This window comes from Varroa destructor, unplaced genomic scaffold, assembly GCF_002443255.2.
Source record: "Varroa destructor unplaced genomic scaffold, Vdes_3.0 BEIS01000003.1, whole genome shotgun sequence".
In the NCBI taxonomy this organism is placed as follows: Eukaryota; Metazoa; Arthropoda; class Arachnida; order Mesostigmata; family Varroidae; genus Varroa; species Varroa destructor.
Genome location: NW_019211456.1, coordinates 47,622,057 through 47,643,522, shown reverse-complemented (window position 1 = coordinate 47,643,522; position 21,466 = coordinate 47,622,057). Strand labels below are relative to the sequence as shown.

Below are 21,466 nucleotides of genomic sequence, written 5' to 3'. Positions count from 1 at the left end.
TCAACGTTAACGTGGTGTGAGAACAGAAGCTGTCTGGCTGGCCGGCTCGATAGAGTCTGTCAACATGCGAAGACGTCCTACACCATTTTAAGGCCACTTCTGAAGAGGTTTTTGCCTGTGCACTGATCGCGACGAGTAATCAGAGAGAAATCTTCACTTCGTTATTTCAATAGAAAGCGTTCAGCGTTTGACGGCCACGACAAGTATCCCGGTGTCCTATTCTCAACAGTAGAAAAAATTCCATTGACTTCCGTTCTTGACAACCGTAATACATGCTATGCAAACGTTTATTTAAGTAATACTCGTGATGGTTCTTTTTAAATTATGATCAACGGTTTTTTTTTTAATTATCAGTAGTAGAATGGTGGTAGAATTACATATGAATTGAACACCAATTCCACGTTCTAGCGAGGTGTGATAGCATAGCTTGGCTTTCGGTATCAAGCTTCATCTTGACGACTTCATTTGAGATGAACGCCATAATCCCGAAATGCCCAGTAATCGGCAAATGTAACAACAATAACACTTCCGTCAGACATTGACCATAATTTCGTCTCCTTAATTTGATTATCATAGTTAGGGTAACCAAACGCTCACTCATCACCGCCATTGCCTTGATTGTAAGAATGTTAATTGTAGCATCCTTCAGCTGACAATAGATCCGAATGTTGTCCTGCCATTAGAGGGGCACATGCTATCATGATCTGGCTCCCTACCGAGAACGGACGCGCTACTCGTTATGATGACAACAACAACATGGCTATAGACACAAGAACACCGATAACAACATTAAGAATCTGATCAAAATCAGTGTCTTGTTTGTTTCGGCAAAGAATTTCCTTAGGCCTACTGGTAAACCTTTTTTAATACTAGTTGCGAATAAAGCCAACCGTTTGGAATGTTCCAACTATTCAAATTTACCTGTCGCTACTGGGCTTCGGCCCCCGCGGTGAGCAAACGACATTCAGCACGTGCAGAAGCGGTCTGAAGCACCGACGTTAGATCATGAAATGGATAAGGCTAGGATCGGTGATCTATATAGCGGTAGCTTTACGATTGATGCCCACTTTGCTCTTCGCCTGCTCAGACAGGGGCAGTCGCTAACCTATATCTCACCTCGAAACCTAACACTATATACTTAACATATGTTAACCAATAGTTACAGCAGCGACAGATACCGGACGCAAAACAATTATGCCCCATGCAACTGCTTTAATTCGTTTGAACAACGACCAGCGACCAACGATCCGAAAGCGGTCAAAGGGCATAGCGTTGGAATAAATATCAACTCGTCTCTGGGCCAGGCTGAATCTCTGAGCGTCCATACGTAACGACTTAATGGCCGTATCCTCTGACTGTTATGAAAACATTCGATTTGGATAATGGAACGAGTTTCCTTTTATTTTAGCTAGAGATTTACGGAAACTGTGTAATAATACACAGGTAAAAGTACTACTTAAAAATATCGTTATCTGAATCTCTGCGTTCGTTACTCGAAGTGATTACAAATTAATATTTAGGATCACCGGAAGGACGGTTCTTTCGTTGACGTTTTTCTAACCAGCTAAGTACGTAAAGGCCGTATTTCTTTCCGAAAATGCTTAGCCACTGTGTATTTAGACATTTGGGAAAAGTTAGTAAGTATCACTTTGTCTACATCACCCTTAATACGTTCTGCATTTAGCTAATCCTACCGTTGCCGTTATAAACGAAAAGAACATAAAATTACTCGATCTCTCTCACAGCGTCAGCAAAAACATAAGCTAACTCTTTTTTTCATACACATCATATTGTATACATTGGTTATTTTCAACAACTATCTAGCTGAAAAGCTTTTGTTAAACATAAGTCACAGTAAAAAGAAAAAAAAAAGTACCCGAAGCATTCACACCGTGGCTGTTTATCGACAATTGGCGGTAATAATACTAATAGTAAAAGAAAAATTTCGCCCTATCACAGTCCGAGCATCCACGTCTATTAGAGTCGTTCGCTAAGTTTTAGTTAACCGTTATAAATACCAAACTTCAATACGTCTAAGTTAGACGCGAAACAAAAATGCATCTCATACTTCTGCAGTATGCGACACTGGAGTGCATGTAGATATGCACGTCGATGTCTGGCTGTATATGTCTAGGTTTCGGATTGAACGGCGTCGATTCGAGCGTTCGCCACGTAATGAACCTGGCGATCAGGGAACGTTATGGGCGCAGCCCATCTAGCTTCTCTTGTCTTCATTGTATTGAAATAAAGGTGAAGGAATTCGAAGGATCGTGGATAAGCAGCTATGTAAATCGCATTCGAGCAGCGGTAGTTTCCTCCGTGGGGAGTCTCAGTGGCGTGGAACTTGTCGCGAAGACAACCTGGGAAGAAACTTCATCAGTGGCCAGGGTGAGCTATTTAGCCTGTCGTCTGCTGGCTAGTGATGCCACACAATTGTGACGTCGTGTGGCACGCGGTGCATACCCGAACACATGTTAAATATATATATATATATGCGTTCGACATCACAGGCGCGGATTCTCGCTTGTGGTTATGACGGTCGCTTCTGTTACTAGTCACCATACGATCATTTTGCAGTCTGTCGACGACCCCGAAAATACCCTTCGTCCGGCTCCTTTACATCTTTGGCGTTCGTACGAGCTTATGACCCTCGCTCCCTGTCTGTACGGAATAGCTGTGATAATTAAATAACAGAGGCAGTTAACCATACTACAACGATACAAATAGCGAAAGTGTATGACAAGATGGTGAGGCTGAGAGTGGACGATTATAAGGGACACAAAAGAGACATTGGACACTTATGGACCAGGAAAGCTATTTGGGTCTAGAGCTAGAGAATCTGATCTTTCAAGACTTGATGTGTAACGATGGTAACCGTGTTACCACTTCTAACCTAACATCCAGACGTGCAGACGTGATCGCCTCAATAATTTAGACTTCGTCGGCAAGTTACACCTTTTTGGCGAATATTAAGGACAAAAAATAGATATACAGGACATTGAATAAGTTTACTATTACGACTGACCTTATGAAGTCAAACGAAAACAAGTTACACTGCCGAAGCTACGACCTAAGTAGATAATTATGGTTGTTTAATGCATCCACCAAAGCTATGGTGCATATTTTTTTCCTTTGGCAGCGCGAACCGTTCTACTTGACCAGTCATCTTCGTATCCTACTAGGGTTACGTTTTGAACTATGACACCCCGCGCACACACATTACCTGCTTACCTACCGATCATCGCAGACATTTTTAGCAAAAGAAAAAACACGGACAAAATTAGTAGAAACGTGCGCGCACTTTATTAACGTTTACAGCTGATAAAAAGCGCCGATGCTATCAAGACTAGCCTCGGTTACACGATCTGAAAACAATCAAAAGTAAATAAATGAACGAAGTTCTCCTTCCCTCCTCTCTGTCTGTCACTCCCACTCCATATCGGTCGAAGCGTTTGTCGTCTGCCGTCCTGATTATTCGCCGTTCGTCTTAAACCCTGCGTTTGTAGTTCGGCGTCCTTCTACAGCTTTCGTGCTACTGCTATGCCTGCGTTAGCGCTGTCGCTGTATCGAGACCGGGGCCTTTTCGAACGTTTGGCGTGTTAAACACCCGTCCACAGGATTCTCAGATCTCTAAGTTGTCCGGACCGCGGGTTCTGCAGGATCTCGCTACCCGGCACCGACATCGTGATGACCCCTTCAGCAGCGACAACAACGGTAATTGTGATAAAGCCAGAGGGAGCAAAAAAAGTTGCTTGCTTAGTGACAATCGTGACGACCCCTACCCTCCCTCGCTACCCCCGATCAACAGGAGGAGGGGTTTCATCATGTTTCGTCATTGCGTTCTTCGCCATTGTCGTCGTCGTCTTCGCTGACGTTTCGATATACATATATATTTATAGGGAGACGAAATCGATGATCCCCTCTCACTTGCGCAGTCGAATAGGTTTGCGGCAGCTCATTACTGACCGGTGGGGATGCTCCCCGAAAATCAAACCTCGAAGACCTCATGGTTGATGACAGTTACACAGGTTCGCCAACTCCTAGCCGTCATACTGTTAGAACTGACATTAAAATTGTCGCGCTTTAGGTCATGATCTTTCCTAAAGGAAATAGGTTCGTCATGGAACTGTTGTCGCGGTGTTGTGAGAGGCTTGCGGCAGCGGATATAGCGAAGATGAGTGCCGCCGATCCCGTCACTCCATTCTGCTCGCAAGGGGCTAACTTGGCCGGAGGAGGTGGAGACGCAAGGTTACAATTTCGGTGTCTGGTACAACATCTACAGGACAGAGGAGCTAAAACTCGGACGACAGCAGTACTAGCAGCAGCGATCTGTTATTCTGCGTAGACGCCGTGTTAGTTTAACGGCGGCGGTGGTGTCAGATCTGGCGTTCATGCTCTGCGCATACGACAGAAATGGGGGCGTTCTCTAGGACGACGGAGACGTTACAACCCTTATTCAATAAATGATTTGTTTGATGTTCGCCGGCCTTTTCGGCGATATAAGCAGTTCGCTTGTAGGATCGAAGGATTCAGCAAAGAACTATACCAGGGTATTATCGCTGTCACAGGACGCAGGGATGGAAGGAGCCGAAACGAGTCGATGCCTATAGTACATTACATTCCACATCTCGATTTGCCTACTAGTGTAGCCCGTCATGGTATTTCATGTTTATTGATTGCATTTCTGGCAAAATCAATTGGGCAGAGTTGTACACTAGCTAGAGCCTTATCACATGGCCCAATTAAAATCAGTATCCATTTAAGCGATGCTCTAGTCAGAATACTATAGACGTAGTCAATACACACGTACGCACAGAGGTACTCAGCTTCTGTAGAAGTCACAGAGCAGTGTTCCCTTCCTAGAATAAGAGAGCTTAGGAGCAAGGCATTTAAACACCTTTGTAAAATTCGTTCTAAGCTCGGAGGTAACACTCCCCTGTTTTTCCGCGACTTGCACTAATCCCTAAATGGTGTCACGTTTAGCCTTTACAGAGTAGCTGACCGCCGCCACTGTCGCCGCAATACTCTGCGGCCCAACATCTCTGAAACTGAAGTTTGATCATGCCCTAAACCCTGCGTTATTATGGCAACGAGTATCCTTGCCCAGACAGGATCCTCAGCGCACTAACTCCATCTGACGGTATTACATGAGTGGACTACCAAATGCCAACAATAGGTAGCCAGTGCGCTCGGTGGCTTTCCCGCCGCTACTGCACTCGTCGTGGTTTGGTAGCTGTGAAGATGGGAATGGACGAACGACTAGAAGTATTTGACTCAGACGGTGGCTTCTTTTTCTCCGATTACCGCGGCTCGGATCCTCCTCACGCGCTTCGCTAGCAGCTGCTCTCGGCTGTTACCAAAACCCCAACCCGAGCAATTACAACGTTAAGTCTCCATTTAATCGCGACTCGAAAGGAAGAAAGATCATCGGCACCATTATCATCATCCGGCAGTAGCCACCGGCAAAACTTCTCTATGAACGAGCAGCTGTTTCAGGCACGACTACCTAGACTCCAAGATATTTAGGTCGGTCGGTCGGTAGGTAGGTAGCCGCCCAACCGTGGCTATTCAGAAGCTGCTATACCTTATTTGCATACGTTTGCCTCAAGCACACGCACTGCCTCTGACGATCCAAACTAACACTTATCATCGGAGAGCCCGAACTCAAGTGGTACATCTCTGTTCCGATAGAAAAGTGAGTATCCTTTAATTTGAGCGTTTTAATAAGCCAGTAAGTATCTGTTCAGCCTCCAAAATGTTGACAAACAGCTCGACGATCGAAATGCAGTAATGTCACTATTAGAACACATTGTTTTTCGGGTGTTCTCTATAGGGGTTCGCGGATATCTAAGAGAATTCTGCAGTACCCATAGCAACTTACAGGCAATAATGTGAGAACGAGTTCAACCAACATATTTGTTCGAGGATGCCAGTGCCGTTTGTACTCCATTACGGTTTCACACGATTTGCTCAGCGATTATTTTAAGTCCGATATCAAAAGCGTTAGCTTTATATTCTAATATGCTGTAAGGTAATATAGGTAAATCTAGTGAAATAAGCACAGATGCTGGATTTTGTCATCGTATTTAAGCATTTTTATCTTGACTCATTACCCATTCTGCCAATCCAAAATTCAAAGAAATCAATACTTATATTGTAAGCTTCCCGTAGACACATCGTCTTTGCTACATGTCTAAATTTTGTTTACGCTTGTACATGTGTTCTAAATAACAATACAGTCACAAACATATTGGAACCTTCGTATTAACAAGACAAACTATGCTGCCTTCTGAAAATAGCAATATAAGACTACATACTGTTTACGTACGCTGCAATCGCATATCCCTGGTGAGCTTTCCAGTCTCAGTGACATCTCTGCCACCCATTATACCCGCAATAGTTCTACAGGACACCGTTACAATTCTACTGTGGCTTCGGCAACAAGCGTCTGATCTTCTCAGACTGAGTCGCCATAGGTCGTTGTTAGTGTTCTCATTATGGACATTCCGCATTATGCGTATCCTTGGCTGATCACAAATCTAGGCCTATTGCATCCCTTGATATCAGAGCGACCTTTTCGATTTGAAAGGGTTGAATGCTGTCGCCCGGAGAACCCCATCATATCTTCGTTCGCGGCTTCCTTTCGTTCACAGCGACTACGTTGAATACTGAAATCTGCTTCTTTTACGCCTACCCAAAGTTGCCTTGCAGACGGCAGAAACTTCCAGCTACCGGATACAAACTAGGTCCGCATTTCGATGGCGGCATGTCAACGGTGTACGCATGTTGCCGACCCAGACAGAATCTCACGTTAGGTTGGGTTCAGCCCAGATAAGTAGAGTTCATGTTTCCGACGTCAAGTTGGATACTTATACCAACCCGCTTCATGGCCTCTGACCGAGCGCACACCTACTTCCTGCATCAGACAACTATGTCACTTGCTTTTGTAAGCTGATGCAAAATAAAGCATCATTAGTCTCATCAATCGTCGGGCTCTTTTATATTGTGAGAACGAAATAACTCATACGGAAAATTCTGAGATGTGACATATGTAATCAACCTTCAAACTCTTCCAATGTCACTTACGTAAATTAATTGAACGGTACCTTTGCTCCCATGTTGTATCTAACGCAACAGCTACCGTTGGTTCCGATGATGGTGGACCTACATGTGAAAACCGCGGATTTCGATGAGGGTGGCTGATGGGCCAAAACGCAGAGTTGGCTTGTAGAAATTGCATCGGGGGTTCTATGAATTGCGTTTTGAACATCATCCTATATGTTGTATGTAACTGTATGATCTATAATATGTTCTCATTATATGGCAGTCTCATTCATACAAGGTTAGTGGCAGCATCTTCTTTGATAGATTTCATCAAGTCAGCACCCGAGATGGCGAACTTCTAGTAACGCACGAGCCGAGCCTTATACTGTCAAAAGTGTTCTCTAGTTTGGAGGCTGCACTATGAGATAATGTGAACTTGTAGCCTTAAAAAGACCTAAACCTAAACTGAAATAGCCTATGATAGCATAAAACGCATTTAAGCCGAAATACGTACTGTAGAACAGGGTATGGTGTAGAAGCTTAATTACGTGTATGCAGAGGTCTGAGTTCTGCTGGCTTGATCGCACGTCGCTGCACCAGAAACGTATACGCGTCCATTTTCCACCTTCGGTATTGTGTCAATTTCGCATCCGCTTAAGGAAAATCGGTTACAGAATAATTGAGCGTCATAAATTATCCAATACGTTCTGTCCCATATAAAATAACTAGGGGAAACGCTCTGCTAGAGTGAACAACGCCGCTTGGGCTTCTTTTTATCCGCGCAAAATGCGCTTCATAGTGAGTACTCTAGCTGCAGTGCATTTTAGGCTTTACTCGCCCAGGCGCATTTGATATTCTCCATGTGGCCGAAAGCTGCTGCGAGCCAAATCAGCGCGTTCGCATGCCGCCCGCGGTCCTTGCGTCGTGTATTTAGCAAAATTTGGCGCCAACGTCGGTCCCTGTGATCTTTTCGACGGGACTTTTCCACGTCGTGATGTCGCTCATATCATTTTCCTCTGATCTCTCTTTGTCTTTGTAAGTCGGTCCTTGCCGCGTACGTCGTACTACTAGCCCTGCGGTCGTTCGGTGGTCCTTTGACATGAGCCGTATAGCGTACCAATGAAGCTGCGTACAAGTAGGCATCCTTATATGATGTTTATGTGGGGGGAAGGTGTGTGTATCTGTATGTGATAAGAAAGGTGTGATCTTCGTAGAGGCGTTGAAACGTCGTGGGTGGCTTTCCCCCCCTACAACTCCTTCATCAGGCTTTGCCAGGTTGTCATCACGGCCAGAGGGGAGTTGGTGAACCGTTTGCGACCCCACTCCGTTCACACCTCTTCGACGTCTGCCAGACACAGGAATCATTGGCGGGCACCGGCATGGGAGTGCGCGCACACTGGTCCATAGCCATAATTCACTCGCAATCAGTCATTGGGAACGGCACTCAATCAAGAGAATGCGACCAAATGAATAAATAAGCGTCAATAGATGTGAAACTGATACGAATTTCTTTGTTTATGGAACATTTAAGTAACCTCAAGAGTTGGGCTTAGATATGGCCTTCGTTGGATTTTATGTGATGGGCTCTAAAAACAAGGAGCCTTCAATCTTCCACTAAGCAATTTTACCACAAAGATACCTTTCCGGATTATAGATAAGTTGAGACGGTGAATTAAACAATCTCTATGTAGTACTGGCTGGCCGTTGGCTAAACTCCACCAAATAAATTATAGCGACCTGAAAACAATGACCTCACCAATAAGCAATGACCTATAGTCCTAAGGCAACTCTTTTTTATTGCCTATTGATGACACGCAGAGGTCTTGTTAGATCGCCATATCCCTGAGCATCAAGCATTTTATTCAATCGAAGACTTTTGCAACGTCGAACATTATTACCAGACACAGCTGGCCTACCTTCAGCCCAGCCGCCTTTCGACTTCCATATATATATATATATATATATATATATATATATATATATATATATATATACAATACATATACAAACATTTCGATTATTTCATTTAAAAAGACGCACGCCGAAGCGTTTGTTGCTGAAAGATTGTGATATTAACATTTATATTTAGATTATTAATCTGGTCCCTATCAGTAGCTGGTGATCGGCTGTGTTGCTACTCTAATTTGCGTTTCTTCGGCGTTAGTTTACGTCTCGAACGATCGACGTGTATGGCGCGGGGGTGCGTCACCATCATCGACGCCGTTGGAATGTAGTTCCGGTTGTTGCCGCTATATGCGCGTCAGTCACAGCAACGGCAACAACAACAACAACAACAACAACAATACGACGAATCACAAAAGCGATGCTAACGGAGCTATTGTTTTTATTGCGGTAGCTGCCGTCGACGCTTTTTGCTCAGGCGGATCTGATCGGCATTTGAATATAATCACAATAATGATGACGATGATGCCAGCAATCATCGACAAAAGGAGCGGGAAAAAACACGAGAGCCATCTGAGTATACCTGCGACGGCTAGTGTCCTCTGTTGATTCGTACATCGATACGCATAACTGGTGCCGTTAATCGATAAACGGCGCCACTATATAAAATCCTTCGATCGATAGCGTCATCTACGCTGTCAACAATAAAGGGGGCAAGATCGACACAATGCATTTCGCCAACTGAATCGTCCCATTAAATAGAGAAGAGTGGCCGCGAATTAGGCGTCTGCTTTTTACCCTCTCAGCTTGACAAAAAGCAAACATCTTTTAAAGAGGCGTCTGCTTCGCCAGGCCTGACTCTCTCAGGCCTCTTTCGCTTGTTAACATTGTAAATAGGCGCGTAACTAATTGAAAAGCTATTTCTGCCTTTGAGAACTTTTTACTACGAGTGCATTTGGTCATCTTGAGGCTTTTTTCCTCCAGCCTGCATAGAACCTCTCGTGATTTCGGCCTGTTCGAGTATAGTTTGACGGTTGCTAATAAAATTATGAAATTAATTAATGAGCAAAGAATATTTATTAGGTTAGATTATATAGTTCTATGGACTACGTAACCGGGATACGTGACTATATATATATATATATATGTAGGCCAAAAGATCGATCGCACGGAAGACAAATTACAGGTTTTTGTCCGATGCGTCAGTCGATGTGTGAGTTAGTGCCGGTCAACTGAACAATTGTGCGCATTTAATAGAACAGCAACAACAATGAGGTAACTGAAACAACAAATAATGACTTGAACATATCTGAAGAACTGGAAGACCGAACACGCAGATAAAGATAATTGATATGAGTACATCGATACGCAGTGTAAAACGTCAAATAGCTTCATCTATAAGACATCTTAAATTAGAACTATGCAAATTGTTTGGCCACTGACGGCGAAAAAAAAGGTTCCCTTGTCCTCCCTCGCTTGATGAGGCCCTGATAGCTTGAAATTTATCGTTGTAATATGCAAGTAGTTAGACGAACACAGAAGAATCATTAATAACTACTCGAAAATCGCCTGATATTTAACAAAATATATAGTAGTTATTGTTATTATTATAGGTTGTGTACACAGAGGGCCATTATTTGTGAGCATTTTATTTTTAAAACGGCAATAATATGTATAGGGTATTTGCTCCAAGGATCACCACGAGTGGATCCTTTAATTGCGGTCGCATTGCCGGACCCTTCAGACTATTGAATGATCGACAGCATTTGTTGGAAAATGGTAAATTGTATTTAGCAAGTCGTATAGAATAGTTATGTATTTTTTCTAGCCAAAAAAGGTCAGACTTGCTATTAATTTTGCTTTCCGAGAGAGAGAGAGAGAGAGAGAGAGAGAGAGAGAGAGAGAGTGAGAGAGGGGAGAGAGAGAGCGTCCGGCGCGTAAATTACTTCTATCTGCCCAAGAAATTTAGAGCCTGTTTTTGCTTAATGCGTTCTATATACATGTACGAAAGCAAAATAATAGTGATATTTCTAAATGAAGATGTCTCCGCATAAGTGCACGATTTCTGCAGAACCTTGTGGACATCGGTCGATCCTATATACTCAATGTAGAGATAAAGACACGAACTTTTTTACCTCTAAACTAACTTAATTGAACAGATTACACAATGAACCAAGTGTTTATTTTCTATATATTATTAGGCATAGTTTTGAAATTTACCCGAAGCAGCTTGGCTTTCCTATCTATATCTAATAAGATTAGTAATTAAGTAACTATAAGTATATTCAGTAATAAAGCTGATTGCGAAACGGTTCTAAACATTTATATGCTAACCATACGTACACACGCGAACATTGAACACACACACAAATTACGTTGTTTATTCACAAAAACGGACTTCAGACCTCTTAAAAAAATCTATACTAACCTATGCGAAAAAGATATAGCTCGCATGAACGCTACCACACATATGATCTAGTAACTAGTTTTTCTTCAGCCTGCCTCGGTCACGAGGGCTATCCAAATAGAACTTGAATATGACACAACGACCGGCCTAGTGCAGTTAGCGAACGTGTTACGTATCTGGAAAAGGAACAAAATGAGGTGGTGTATATGCGTCATACGATCTGACTCATTAACTCTATTTTGGTTAAGAACCTACTATTTATTGGGCAAAAACTGTGAGTCAGTCACTTAACGCGTTGAAGGAACTGGGGTCGCGTAAGAATGTTAACATTATTCCGTACACCAGGATGTTGTTGCTGGTTTGGCCGAAGCCTGGCACCCACTCACTTCAATTGGCGCACTCACTTACTTTCATTCGAATCTAGAACCTGAAATAACAAGCTGGCTCAATCAGTGTAGACACCGTTGCGTGAAGTGTTGATCACAGCGCCTTCACAAGACCACACCAGTGTCTACACGATCGCTTACAATCGCCTGTTTCCCTTCATTTTGTCCTAAACGCTTCGATTAAATCGCCGTAAAAAGGTCTGTCTTCTAACGTCAGCTTGAGAATCGATTCGGACCACGGGCTCGGCAGTAGAAGCCTACAACTTTCGAAACAGGGAGAGCTATGGATACGTGGGAGGGGGGCAATTTACAAAAAGTATTTGTGACCTATTCTGACCTGGTTACCCGTTCCCTATAGCGGCGTTTTGCTAATAGTTGTGAATATTGCTAGCGGATTCTTAGCAAATCGTCGACTGAAGCGAGAGAGTGCAGGAACGGGTGAAGGAGCAAGAGCATCATATGTATGAATTCAAGTTGAAGCCTACGAGAGAGGCACCGGCGGCCAGTGACTTCGTGAAGCTTTAGTCGTCAGCAGAGTTTCTTTTCAACAAACGAATCTGAATTCCTGGTTCGGTTTGGTTTGTTCTCACTCTTTGGCAAAGGCGCGACATTGTGACTGTCGTATTTTTAAGATTATCCTCAAGCAGTTTGGGATTTATATAGACAGAAAGGTCGTTAGCAAGGAGGTAAAGCTAAATCATATAGTCCATTATATAGTAATTCCCGTAGGAAATACTTAGGGCATTGGTCTTTATAATAGGCCATCGTACGGTTAGCGCAGTTCGCCTGTACATTTCGAGAGTTTACGTACGCGTTCAAATAACGTCGCTGCGCCATCATCGGAAAGCATCGGACGACAGCTTTGCTTGGGCCTGATTCGAGGAAATGATTCAAGAATGCGCCTACCCAATGCCGAGTTGTTGACAGTAACTCTCGCTGAAAAGACTGAACAGTCGAATTCGCTCGTAGCTGATACAGTGTCTGACTTTGTTTTTTGCCAACTTTTTCGCTCGTGTATTAAGGTTAGCTGGTCGCTAACCGCATCACAGTACCCGACGCAGTCGTTTCGTTCAACAACTACATTATATTAGCTGCTTTCTTCTCCTAAGCGGTCTCACTATACTGTTTCCTGTGCAAGATGGACGGTGGCTGCTTGGCATGATTCCCCCGCGCGCGCACGGATCACGTTCAGGAAGCCCCTATTCCGGAGTCTGTAAACCGACGACGTTCACAATAGCTTCGACAACAACGGCTGTCAAGGCAGCTCTCATCTGACATATAGACAAGCACGAAACAACAACTTCATGCCGACATATTTCGATGTGGACGCACGGTTTGTCTGGATATCGAATACATGTTCTTTCAGCCTACTTGATGAGTGTGATGCTCAAGGCTCCTCAAAGACACTTTTTCATAGAGAGCAGAGGATGTATGACGAAGTCGCCATTATCGCTCGTTGTCGCCGCATAACCATTGTTCAATGTTCCTATTCGTTGTGTGCACGCTCCGCTATGCAGGAACGAGTACGATCATGCCTGCAGCATGATACCACGACGACTTCCAACTGTGGCTCTCTAAAGTGCCTGATCCTCTCTATAGGAACTAGCCGGCTGATACTGCATATGTGTCGACCATTTTGCATCAAACAAACCAGAAAAAGCATCGAAGACGGGCGGCAGCAGCGCGTCGTACAACGATGGGAAGTGAAAAGCAAAGACGATGACAATGATGCTACTGGCGATAATGGCGAGAGAGTATCGAGATAGAATGACCCGTTTTGTTCCTTTCGAGGACGATGCCTGCGCGCCAATTGGCTTCTCGGAGCGGCGCGCTTGCTATGAGATGATCAAGCATCATATGTGGCCGTGGTGATGGCGTTGGTGACCAGGGAGGGACGTTGTGTTTTATCCGTTGCCTTCCTAATTCTTCAACTTGTGGCTGGTTGTTTTTGCGACTTTGGTTGGACGCGCGATTCGATCGCTCGGCTTTTGGCCCATCAAATTTCGCGCCAGGCGGTACAGCGAAGTGATCGTCGACTAGTGATTGATGAGTTGATCCCCCTCCAGGCGCCTGATGGGTAAGACATTTGAACTCACACGTTGCAACAGAGACATCGTTCACGCACCGGATAAAACCTCGTATAGAGAATGATTGAGAAACTCATAAATCTTAGTTAGGCTGGAACATTCTCTTATGAACGTAACGCGTTAAATGGTACATTAGATTGTTTGCCGGAGAGGAGCTTCTAGCAAGTTCACGATAGCAAATTTGTAAATGTACTACTTTCGACCGTACAGTCATTCTGTGCTAATTGCTTATATAAGTTCACGTTAAGTTAGCACGCTTGAATTTCATGTGGGGTGTGTGTAGAAGCATTCATATCGTAATCATCCAGCATCGGATCTCATTAGAACAAAAAAACGGTTCTTGTCACTTTTCCTAGCTGATAACTATCGAACATGTCGCGGTGACGTAGATTTTGTTTACAATTGTGCCATCATTAACAGCATGGCCAATCACCTCCGATTCTCTGTTCGTCGGATCTATCGGATTCTGCCATGAACACCTGTCGGGAATGTTCAGCTTCACTGATATGACGCGACATGAATCAGAGAGGAAGCAAATTTTTTAATGATTTATCGTTTGGATAAAGGCTAGCAAAGGAATGTTCCGTAATAGCGTTATATGTGCATTGGACTGATACTTTACGCCTTACCTTTTATCAACTCCGCTTGCCCTTAATGATGTTCGTTCTCGCTGGTCGTTACCTAGCTTTGGTTCCCTGCAGTCGACCCTCCTGCACCTTGTCGCTGCTCGATTGAAACACAATTGATATTCGTTGGCTCTCGATACATAGATAAACTGACAAAAGACGGCTAAAAAACAGAATCACTTCTTTCAGGATAGATTGTCACCATTATTGTGACTGGCTGGGATGGGTTGTGTCTCCGCCGCAAAATGAAAGTCGGGATTAGCTACCGCAAATCCACCATCTCTGTTTAATTGACAAATTACATCTGATTGTAGAAGTTCGCCTTTGGCTTGTCAAAGGAAGTCATTGTTGCTCGATAACCACTTCTATTTTACTTTTTGCAATGATTGTATTGTTGGGGCTTAGCTATTCAGTAGGTATAACACCTTTTTAGTATTTGACCGTCCGTTGATTGTGTGTTTGAGGGTTGCCGATCGTAGCGACGACATCGGCAATTGAACAAAGTAGTGCGACGAGAAGGCGTCTGTCTTTGGCTATGGCCAATTTGCCAGCGAATGCTCGAATGCTAAAGAACAACGGAACCACATTATACTAGCGTCCTGTGCGGGTCTCTCGTCGTCCAGGACCAAGTCACTGCCGGCCGTGAGCCTGATTTTGTTGCGGACAAAGAAAAAGGCACAGCCGCACCGGCAGGCTCGTGTGTTTGGCGAGCAAACACCACGTCTGGATGTCACAATGATGCCTTTCTTCTGTATGTGAAGAAATTTTGCAGTTTTCCTTAAACTACTATTAGCACCATTGCTACAAATCTAGCTAATGAAGCAGGCCAGTGAAAAAATGCCTCGCTCGTCTAGTTTCGTATGCCCCAAGCCTCGCCGCTATCCCAAGAAGCAGATGACACGAAATCGATGTTAACAGACGTGTTAGTCAACAGATTTAACGGGGCTGCGCATTTATCGTATGCGTCAGGTTTAAGAAAGGATAAAAGAAAACATTCTTTTATGGAATAAATGCAAGCTGAAACAATAGGACCAGATTCAGGCTAATTTATTCTTTGAACTGTTACGATGTTCTTCTCGGTGCGATATAGGACAACTGTCGGTAGACGTATGCGACCTATTACACATGTATTTGACAATGTGTCACGTTCCTAAATATGCTAGCGAACGAAAAAGAAGCTAAGTACTGACACAGGTGTAGTCGATAGGACCAAGCGCAACATTACAATCATACGATTCCTAGGGTGACATCTGGGACGCTCACCCCATAGCATGTTCAAAGCACAAAGTAGACAATAACGAAGCACACCCTTAGTCAACCGCAAAGCGACGAGACGTGTTTGAGCTTGTTCTCAGCTACCTACTACGACCTACCGATGCCTATCTGAGAAATTAACGTGTAAAATTTGTCTAATAACCCTTATAGGATGTGAAGCTAGGCACGTCCTGAAATCCCTGATCTTTTTTCGCTTACGTAGGGCACGGCCTGAAATGGAACACAGTTCCACGTATGCGTCTGCACCAGTTGGTACGAATTCTGCTATAGCTATTTGTCGTAATCAGCTCATTGCTTAACTGTTCGTAAACACTAGTGTTCGATCACTGCGTCACCGACTTCGCGCAGCGGGTAACACCATTGTGTGTGCGCATTGTTGCAAGCTATAGAGCCCATATCCCCCGAGGAGGTTTTCGGGCAGTGAGTGTTGCACTTCGCGGCCTACAAAGGATAGTAGCGGCGATGGGTATTGAACGGGTGCCGGCACACGACATCGCCCGCGTCAAGCGAATCGGCGAAAAAAAGCAGCAGCAGCAGCAATAACAATAACAGCCGCAGTGGAGATTTCCTCGATGGCCAGTTGAAGTCTGGTTACTGCCGAGTAGGTCTGGTGTATAATGCACAGGCATATCGAAGTGGGCGGTCCATGCGACCCTAATTTATGTATGTCACAGCTTGAAGGCACCTCTTATGATTTTTTTCGGTGCTTACAAATCTATCTTATTACATGCAATTTAGAAAAAGTGTAGGATAGATAAATATGCTATGGCACTAACAATGTAAGCTAGATTAATTGGTTGTGTTACTGCTGACGCCAGAGGCTATTGATGGTACCAGTCATAATGTGAAACGTTGAAAACATAGTAAGCTGCCTTACAAGGGGCTTTAATCAACTTGACCTGTAGGATCAACTGATGTTGAATGTCGGTTAAAGGCTTGCGTAAACAGTTTAATCGACAAGTCGACGCTCCGACCCTCGGGTATAATTCGATTGTTAAAAATTCTATACGGCAAAGCAAAGGTATTGCAATTACATCATCAATGACCACTTGGGAAAAAAATATGTGGCATTAGGCAGCGCGTGTGATCTGATTCAGGACCACCGTCAGTGATCGGAATCCGGACGCGCAAGTTGAGGGTATCAGAACGCCAGCATGTTCGAGCGTTGCAACAGGCTCTGCTAAACCAGCGAGCATTTTTTTTACTTGCAATAAACAACATTTGATGCTTTGGATCGATGAGAAGAATAAAGAGGGTCAATACACACAAGACGTTTATGTAACTATCACTTCCGCGGTCCTAAGTAGCTTGTTACGCTATCCTGTTTAGACGTGTAAGCCTGACGTATCGCTCAGATGACTCAATTAGGATAACTCAATCCATCGTTAGCTATAAAATCATCATAAAAAAAGTTGTGTATTTGGTGTACTCGCTAAAAAATGGTGCGTAAGTTTGTTTATGCTTTTCCTTTTTATGCACTTCTTAATAGAACTTTGCATCTATTTATATTAAGGTTCAACATTTGTTTGCTCCGCGTAGGCGTCCGCATAGATGCTTCGAATCTTTCAGTTCTTTGCCGTAGGCGATTTGTGTTTCTGTTAACTTTCGCTGCTAACCATTGTTGTTAGCATTTCTGCTATTTGCGTCGTGGGCGTGGACGGTCTCTACCGACCCGGATTTGCCGCACCCGTGTTCATCAAGAAAGAACGAGTACTTCGTGTTGTCCGGCGCCGTCGAACAGATCGGCCACCTTAAATTTTCTATTGATCGTTAATTCGAACTTGAGTAGTTACAGAAACAGGTTACGACTAAATTTGTGGATGCTGTTGTAGCCTTCTGGTAGACAACGGAACGATTCAAATGATTAGAATTGTTTATCTGAGAATATATGAAATCGAGATGGTTGTAGTACCAATAATCAGTAGTAGAAACAGTGTTTATAGAATTGGTTTATCAATTTGATCACCCCCGTTAATGGGTTTGTCATAGCACATCTGCCTGTCCCTAACAGCTCGATCCTCCACGACTGATATGAAAGGAATAAGCAATTGATTACGCCGTTTACCATCAACTTGCTATAATGTTGTGTTTTTTTTAGAAAAAAACTCAGGAATTATCCCATAACCTGAACGATATAATGTAAGACTAGTTATTCTTTTGCGGTGAAACGTGAATGTAATTTAAGATACATACAATGATGTTATATACACGGTCGATATGCATATACCATTGGTTTCTCTGTATATGTGTTTCAATATAATCAAGCAGTATGCGTGTCTGTGCGCAGATTTACTATGTTTAGGATACCAATAACTTGATACAGGGATCGCATCATTTGGCCATATCGCCGTACAGACTAGTGACAAGCGTGTGCGATTTTCAGGAAAGACTGATGCGTCGGTAGCCATCGTCGGTATCCCCGTTCAACGACGGAACGAGCCACGTGCTCAAAAATAGGTTAGCCGCTGAAGCAGTAGCAGTAACAAAACCTGCAACAGCTGCCGCAGCAATGGCATCAGTGACGCCTGACGTGTCGTGGTGAGTGGCAGCAAGGATCTATATATAACTGTCGCTACTGGTAACACCCAGAACACCCGCGTCTGCACCTGAGCAAGGGTGCTACGAAACCATGGTCTGACAGTAAAATTTAGAATGAACCCAACGAACGACAGCATCATCATTCAATATTGTCGCTAGCCAATACTAAGCGTTTTCCTGTCTATATACGTTTTATCGTTACAACCGACAGGCGTTCTCGTGCTACTACGTTTTCTGTCTCGAGCGCCCTGGTCATCTCCGATGCCAGCTAGAGAAGGGAACACATCGTGACTCGGGACCACGACAAGCCTTTTCGTCTTCGATATGGTCATGAGGCTCGGCCAGACTTCATCTCGTCGTCGAACTCATCCCCTTCCCCTCCGGGGTTGACGACTTCAGATCCTTCGTCATCAGTCGGGGCCCGCTTCAGAGTACCCCGTTGTCCGCAGAATGCAACCAGTCCAGTAGCAGCGGCTTCCGCAGCAGCAGGAGCGGCATTGGAGCACCGAAATGAAGGCGGCGTCGGCGGTTGACGCCGGCAACATTCTCCGCCAGAAGCAGCAGCGCAAGGATGAGTGAGGTGTGCATGCTGCTCCAGCTGCTGCTGCTGCTGCTGCTGCTACTTCTGATCGGTCGTATTCGCTGCGACGCTGGCGGTTGAAGTCACCGCTCGCAGCTCCTGTGGCCATTACTGGTACTTCCGAGGCAGCGAATGAACAGAATGAGCTGGCTCGGAACTCAATGAGAATCGGCTGGTTGATTCGCTGTTGGTGGAAGAAAACGCTGCTGATCCTTGACCCCTGGACCTTTTTCTTCAACCGACAGAAGTAGTAGTCGTCATAGTAGTGCTAGCAGCAAACAACCCCCGCGATGAGGCACGATGATCGTCGATGTGTACGTTAGCGGCAATAACGATAGCAACGGCAATAGCCACAAGCCTTCAGACATGCTGGTTTGTTCAATTGGCTTGTCCAACAAGACAGAACGACTGACTAAAGCAGACCACCAGTAGAACGCCAGTATGGAATGAAATGGTCTATAAGCGATGTCTGTCGTAGCATAGACAACTGCCGATGAGAAACAACGCCAGCCAGCGAGACAATCAGCAAGTCAGCCAAGCAATTGCCGTCGCCAATAGCTCTTGGTCATCTTTTTCTTCTTTTACCACCAAAGCTATGCCTGAACTCCAATCTGTTACCTTTCCCTTTATTTCTTCCCGCGCTCCTTACCGTCTCCTTGATTCGGCTCCACGTCGCTGCCGAAGCCACTCCCCCACCGATAAACGGCAACCGACGATTACGCTCGTTCGAGATACAAGTAATGATACCGAGCGGATACGACGGAATCGAGGACTTCAAACTGAACTTCTCAATCTATCCACTCGTTACCCTGTGGATGGCTGAAATAACTGTAATAGCGCAGGGTACAGATCTTCGTAAACGAACCGTTGAGAAAAAAAAAAAGATAACATAGCAACATGTACGGATCTTTTTGAGCTGCTTCGATAATTCCTTCATAAAACACTTCCATATATATTGGGTATATTTCATTCCCATATATTTCGATTCTGATCGCGAAGAAATAATCTGTGTACCAGCCTTCATCTAATTACATTAAAGTGATATACAATGTTGTATTTGTGCTATTTTTGCTGCTGCAATTCACATACGTTTTCAAGTTACCTTTATAGATCCCTCCTAATTAGATTTAACATAATCTACCAAGTTCTATAGATTTCAATTAATTTTTTTAAGTAAAATGTAATATTAATAAAGCTTATCTTTTCATAATCAAACAACTACATTCTTCACTATTGACAACTGGTTGGGGTTCGTCAAGAAAAATTACGTCTCATGCGTGTTGCTACGCGCCCCCCTTGTACTAACGTTTGTTTTCTTTGATGTCAAAGGCTCTGGCGTGTGCGTCCGTGCCAAAATTCGTTCTGCCTTGGGTCAGCGCGTAACACATTTCAATTGTTCGAGAAAAGTCAATTTCGCATATACGACACGTTAAACGATATAAATATATGAGGGGGGTTGGGGTTCACTCGTAATTGCCTCGTACAGCTAAGCCAGTAATGGCTTAATCTTAAACAAATTGTAAATAGGAACAAGCTTGAGTTTGAAAGATTTGTGCGTTGATGAGGTCTGATTTATATTTAGCATAAGGAAAATTAGCCGCTGACAAAAACCTTCACAATGGTACACCCACCTACTATCTCAATCATCCGTGTTTATTGAATTTTAATTTTTAATATATAGATCTTTATAGCATATGTCAAATGGCTTGCCTTACTTACTCCACCCGATCTTTTTTTAGGCCTTTTTTAGCTCATCGAGTCATAAATAAAGTAGCTTTTTTCAGACGCAGTGAACGAGATGAAAGTCGTAGCGTAGCATTTTCAGCTACGACATATAATGCTTCGTCTCAAAAGTGATACCGCCTTCTTATTGGCATTATTATTAGTACTAATATTGTAGAAACGTACTTTCGACTACGGCTCTGGGTAAGGCCATAAAAAGTCTCTGCACTGAATGAACGAGAGTATGAAAGAACCGCCTACCATTCAGAGGTGACCAGAACAATACATATATATATATATGAATCACTATAGTGATTGTCGAAATATGTTTTCATTGTATAACTGAGTAACGTGAAGAATACCTCACGTATCGGCCATGCGACGCGCGACGATGTCCATGTCGTATGGGGCTGTAGAGTTCATCTCTGACAGGGGAACTGATAGATGATTAGACTAGAACAAGCTGGAGACAGTTTGCCTTAGCTTCTTCTCTCTCACTCATTCTTTCATCATTTTTTTTTGCTTTTGCTGAGCGTCTTTGGCGGCTGGTGCTTCGATGCACCGACAAATGAACGGTGGTTGGATAATATGCTAGTAATGGTCTAACACAACGAACTTTTTGCGACGGCGGTCAGGTTCGCGCAGGCCAGGTCAGATCGAGTCGCCTCGAAGTCAGCCTCCATACGCGTGGCGCGTCCCTATTCTTACCTTTCTACTTCATCCCGTCCACTCCTTCGTCCTCCTTCTCTGAAAAAGAGGACTAGTTCGTGCTACCCAGTGTATCAGTCGCGTTGGTCGGTCGGTCGGTCGGCAGGCAGGCGATGCTTCGTCTATTTGTCGAGCGAGTGTTGCCCATCGGTTGCCGATAAGAAACGCGCGCCCGCGCGAACCATAGAGGG

The 21,466-nt window shown here is 44.1% G+C and overlaps 2 long non-coding RNA genes across 4 annotated transcripts; one reads left to right on the top strand and one right to left on the bottom strand.

Moving 5' to 3' along the window:
* Positions 1-9,153: 9,153 nt before the first annotated feature.
* LOC147757060 (uncharacterized) lies at positions 9,154-14,647 on the bottom strand. The gene is made up of 3 exons (XR_015324686.1): positions 14,456-14,647; positions 11,375-11,529; positions 9,154-10,225 (listed from the first exon to the last, which is right to left on the bottom strand). It is a non-coding gene; the product is annotated as an uncharacterized LOC147757060 (long non-coding RNA).
* A 178-nt stretch (positions 14,648-14,825) lies between these two features.
* LOC111248169 (uncharacterized) lies at positions 14,826-20,547 on the top strand. Of its 3 annotated transcripts, none has more exons than XR_002672429.2 (2): positions 14,826-15,203; positions 18,111-20,547. It is a non-coding gene; the product is annotated as an uncharacterized LOC111248169 (long non-coding RNA). The 3 variants fall into 3 exon arrangements; XR_015324683.1 differs by having other exon boundaries at positions 14,826-16,328; XR_002672428.2 differs by having other exon boundaries at positions 14,826-16,390.
* The last annotated feature ends 919 nt before the right edge of the window (positions 20,548-21,466 follow it).